Genomic DNA, 5,000 nt, shown 5'->3' on the forward strand with positions numbered 1-5,000 from the left:
CAGGCGCGGTTCGCTCCGCAATCCGCCGGCCGATCGGCACCGGGCGGGGCTCTACGGAAAGAGGGGACCCTCCCGCGTCGAGTGCCGGCGCACCGACCCCGCAGGCTGACCGGGAAGGTGAAGACTCACCCCGCTGAATGCCCGGCCCCGGCTACCCTCCGGCTCCGGGGCCATAACTTCGGGGAGGGAGGTCCGATCCCCGCGCGGTCGACGGCAGGCGGTAGGGCTCGGAGGGGCGCGGCCTGGTCCGCGAGTGCCCCGGCGCCGCCCCTCTGCCCGTCCGAGGGACAGTAGGAAATGGCCATACCGCTTTCCGGCCGATTGCCGCCGGACGTCCGGCCGCATTCCCTCGGTCGGCGCGGTCGGCGGTAGCCGGGGGCGAGGGGCATCGGGCGGTGGCGGAACCAGGCCGGCCCGACCGCTGGGGGCCGCCCGGGCGACGTTTGAATCTGTCGGGTCGGACCGCCGAATCCCGCGGGATTTCGGGATCGAATCTGCGGGTGGAATCGGCACCTCGTCCCGCTGTCCGGTTCCCCCCCGTCGACTGCAACGGGTTTCCGAGGCCCGTCGGTCAGGCGCGGTTCGCTCCGCAATCCGCCGGCCGATCGGCACCGGGCGGGGCTCTACGGAAAGAGGGGACCCTCCCGCGTCGAGTGCCGGCGCACCGACCCCGCAGGCTGACCGGGAAGGTGAAGACTCACCCCGCTGAATGCCCGGCCCCGGGAACCCTCCGGCGCCGGGGCCATAACTTCGGGGAGGAAGGTCCGAGCTCCGCGCGGTCGACGGCAGGTGAAAGGGGCCGGTGCGCCGCGGAAGGCGACAGCAGTCCCGTCAGGCTGCACCTCTGCTCGGGCGAACGGCGTCAGGAAAAGGGGAGAGCACTTCCCCACCGATAGCTCCGGAACGCCCGGACCCATTGGCCCGCGGCACCGGTGGCTGCTAGAGGGGCTCCGGCGCCGTCAGCCGGGGTACGTCCCAGGCCGGCCGGACGGCGGGCAGCCGGAGGCAACGGCCTGGAACGGAGCCAGACTTGAGTCGTTCCGTGCCGTGGGCAAAAAGGCAGGGCTGCGGGTCAGCGCAGTTTGGCAAACCTAGCCGCAAGTGCGGGAAGGGCGGAGGAGCACACGGACGCCGCCTTCCCAAACTGAGCCCAAAGTGCCCAGGCATGCCCCCTTGATCTCGCCTAATCAGTGAGCCCAAAATAATTTCAGAGTGTGGAAACCTGATCCAAAAAGGTCGAAAAGAACGGCCAGAGATCAAGTCCGAAAGGGGAAATCAGTAACAAGCAAGCAGAGTAATCATTAACCAAAAAGCGCAAAATTATGTTAAAAGTGTGAAATCATTAACCAAAAAGTCGAAAATAATGTCCAGAGACCAAGTCCGAAAGTACAAATAATTAACCAGTAAGCAGAGTCATCATTAACCAAAAATCGCAAAAGTAAGTAAAAAGTATGAAATCATTAACCAAAAATCGCAAAAGTAAGTAAAAAGTGTGAAATCATTAACCAAAAACTCGAAAATAATGTGCAGAGACTAAGTCCGAAAGGGCAAATGGTTAACCAGTAAGCAGAGTCATCATTAACCAAAAATCGCAAAAGTAAGTAAAAAGTGTGAAATCATTAACCAAAAATCGCAAAAGTAAGTAAAAAGTGTGAAATCATTAACCAAAAACTCGAAAATAATCTCCAGAGACTAAGTCCGAAAGGGCAAATGGTTAACCAGTAAGCAGAGTAATCATTAACCAAAAAGGGCAAAAGTAAGTAAAAAGTATGAAATCATTAACCAAAAAGCACAAAATTAAGTTAAAAGTGTGAAATCATTAACCAAAATGTCGAAAACAATGTCCAGAGACTAAGTCCGAAAGGGCAAATGGTTAACCAGTAAGCAGAGTAATCATTAACCAAAAGGCGCAAAAGTAAGTAAAAAGTATGAAATCATTAACCAAAAAGCGCAAAAATATGTTAAAAGTGTGAAATCATTAACCAAAAAGTCGAAAATAATGTGCAGAGACTAAGTCCGAAAGGGCAAATGGTTAACCAGTAAGCAGAGTAATCATTAACCAAAAGGCGCAAAAGTAAGTAAAAAGTATGAAATCAGTAACCAAAAAGCGCAAAAATATGTTAAAAGTGTGAAATCATTAACCAAAAACTCGAAAATAATGTGCAGAGACTAAGTCCGAAAGGGCAAATAATTAACCAGTAAGCAGAGTAATCATTAACCAAAAATCGCAAAAGTAAGTAAAAAGTGTGAAATCATTAACCAAAAACTCGAAAATAATGTCCAGAGACCAAGTCCGAAAGGGCAAATGGTTAACCAGTAAGCAGAGTAATCATTAACCAAAAAGGGCAAAAGTAAGTAAAAAGTATGAAATCATTAACCAAAAAGCACAAAATTAAGTTAAAAGTGTGAAATCATTAACCAAAAAGTCGAAAATAATCTCCAGAGACTAAGTGCGAAAGGGCAAATGGTTAACCAGTAAGCAGAGTCATCATTAACCAAAAATCGCAAAAGTAAGTAAAAAGTGTGAAATCATTAACCAAAAACCCGAAAATAATGTCCAGAGACTAAGTCCAAAAGGGCAAATGGTTAACCAGTAAGCAGAGTAATCATTAACCAAAAATCGCAAAAGTAAGTAAAAAGTGTGAAATCATTAACCAAAAACTCGAAAATAATCTCCAGAGACTAAGTCCGAAAGGGCAAATGGTTAACCAGTAAGCAGAGTAATCATTAACCAAAAATCGCAAAAGTAAGTAAAAAGTGTGAAATCATTAACCAAAAACCCGAAAATAATGTCCAGAGACTAAGTCCGAAAGGGCAAATGGTTAACCAGTAAGCAGAGTAATCATTAACCAAAAATCGCAAAAGTAAGTAAAAAGTGTGAAATCATTAACCAAAAACTCGAAAATAATGTCCAGAGACTAAGTCCGAAAGGGCAAATGGTTAACCAGTAAGCAGAGTAATCATTAACCAAAAGGCGCAAAAGTAAGTAAAAAGTATGAAATCAGTAACCAAAAAGCGCAAAAATATGTTAAAAGTGTGAAATCATTAACCAAAAACTCGAAAATAATGTGCAGAGACTAAGTCCGAAAGGGCAAATAATTAACCAGTAAGCAGAGTAATCATTAACCAAAAAGCGCAAAAATATGTTAAAAGTGTGAAATCATTAACCAAAAACTCGAAAATAATGTCCAGAGACTAAGTCCGAAAGGGCAAATGGTTAACCAGTAAGCAGAGTAATCAGTAACCAAAAAGGGCAAAAGTAAGTAAAAAGTGTGAAATCATTAACCAAAAACCCAAAAATAATGTCCAGAGACTAAGTCCGAAAGGGCAAATGGTTAACCAGTAAGCAGAGTAATCATTAACCAAAAATCGCAAAAGTAAGTAAAAAGTATGAAATCATTAACCAAAAAGCACAAAATTAAGTTAAAAGTGTGAAATCATTAACCAAAATGTCGAAAACAATGTCCAGAGACTAAGTCCGAAAGGGCAAATGGTTAACCAGTAAGCAGAGTAATCATTAACCAAAAATCGCAAAAGTAAGTAAAAAGTATGAAATCATTAACCAAAAAGCACAAAATTAAGTTAAAAGTGTGAAATCATTAACCAAAATGTCGAAAACAATGTCCAGAGACTAAGTCCGAAAGGGCAAATGGTTAACCAGTAAGCAGAGTAATCATTAACCAAAAATCGCAAAATTAAGTTAAAAGTGTGAAATCATTAACCAAAATGTCGAAAACAATGTCCAGAGACTAAGTCCGAAAGGGCAAATGGTTAACCAGTAAGCAGAGTAATCATTAACCAAAAATCGCAAAAGTAAGTAAAAAGTGTGAAATCATTAACCAAAAACTCGAAAATAATGTCCAGAGACTAAGTCCGAAAGGGCAAATGGTTAACCAGTAAGCAGAGTAATCATTAACCAAAAGGCGCAAAAGTAAGTAAAAAGTATGAAATCATTAACCAAAAAGCGCAAAAATATGTTAAAAGTGTGAAATCATTAACCAAAAAGTCGAAAATAATGTGCAGAGACTAAGTCCGAAAGGGCAAATGGTTAACCAGTAAGCAGAGTAATCATTAACCAAAAAGCGCAAAAATATGTTAAAAGTGTGAAATCATTAACCAAAAACTCGAAAATAATGTCCAGAGACTAAGTCCGAAAGGGCAAATAATTAACCAGTAAGCAGAGTAATCATTAACCAAAAAGCGCAAAAGTAAGTAAAAAGTGTGAAATCATTAACCAAAAAGTCGAAAATAATGCCCAGAGACTAAGTCCGAAAGGGCAAATGGTTAACCAGAAAATCCGTCGAATAATGTCCAGAGACTAAGTCCGAAAGGGCAAATGGTTAACCAGTGGAAGGGCGATCAAGCGGAAAAATTTGCCCCGGTTACCCGGGATGGAGTTCCAGAGGTCCGGCCAGAGTTGTCAAATTCGTCCCGCTGATCGGACGCTTGTCATTCGGGTGGCTGGGGGTTGGCGGGGTATCTGCACAGTAGTAGGAGGTGGCAAGTCGGGACTTGGACGTTTATTCCAAGAGTCCACCCGAGCCTCCAGGTCTGCAGAGACCGACCCTAGCTGCCGCCCAACCGACTTTTAAGCCTTTTTCGGATGGGGATTTTTTCCCATTTTCGTCCATTTTTCGGGTTTTCTGTCGGGCTTAATAGGCGGCAGCCTGACCCCCGGCCGAGGCGGGGGGCGCACTCTCCCTTGCGTAAGGGTCCGGATTTGCCCCGGAAAGTGCCCCCGACGGCCTCCCGACCCGGGTGCCTGCAGGGCGGGGGGAAAGGGTAGTCCCAGCCGCAGGAAATCATTAACCAAAAGACTTAGCCGTCGGGGCAGAGGCTAAGACCCGGGCTGGTGAAATCATTAACCAAAAGGAATGCACCCTTTTCCGAAAGTGCAGGCCGAAATAAGGCGAGCCTTGGGCCGGGAAGGCCAAAACCCCCAACTCATGGAAGTGTATGGGGTCGGACTCGGCGACTTTCCCGGGCCCCGAGTTGACCTT

The sequence above is a fragment of the Heterodontus francisci genome, unplaced genomic scaffold (assembly GCF_036365525.1).
Source record: "Heterodontus francisci isolate sHetFra1 unplaced genomic scaffold, sHetFra1.hap1 HAP1_SCAFFOLD_1258, whole genome shotgun sequence".
Lineage (NCBI taxonomy): Eukaryota > Metazoa > Chordata > Chondrichthyes > Heterodontiformes > Heterodontidae > Heterodontus > Heterodontus francisci.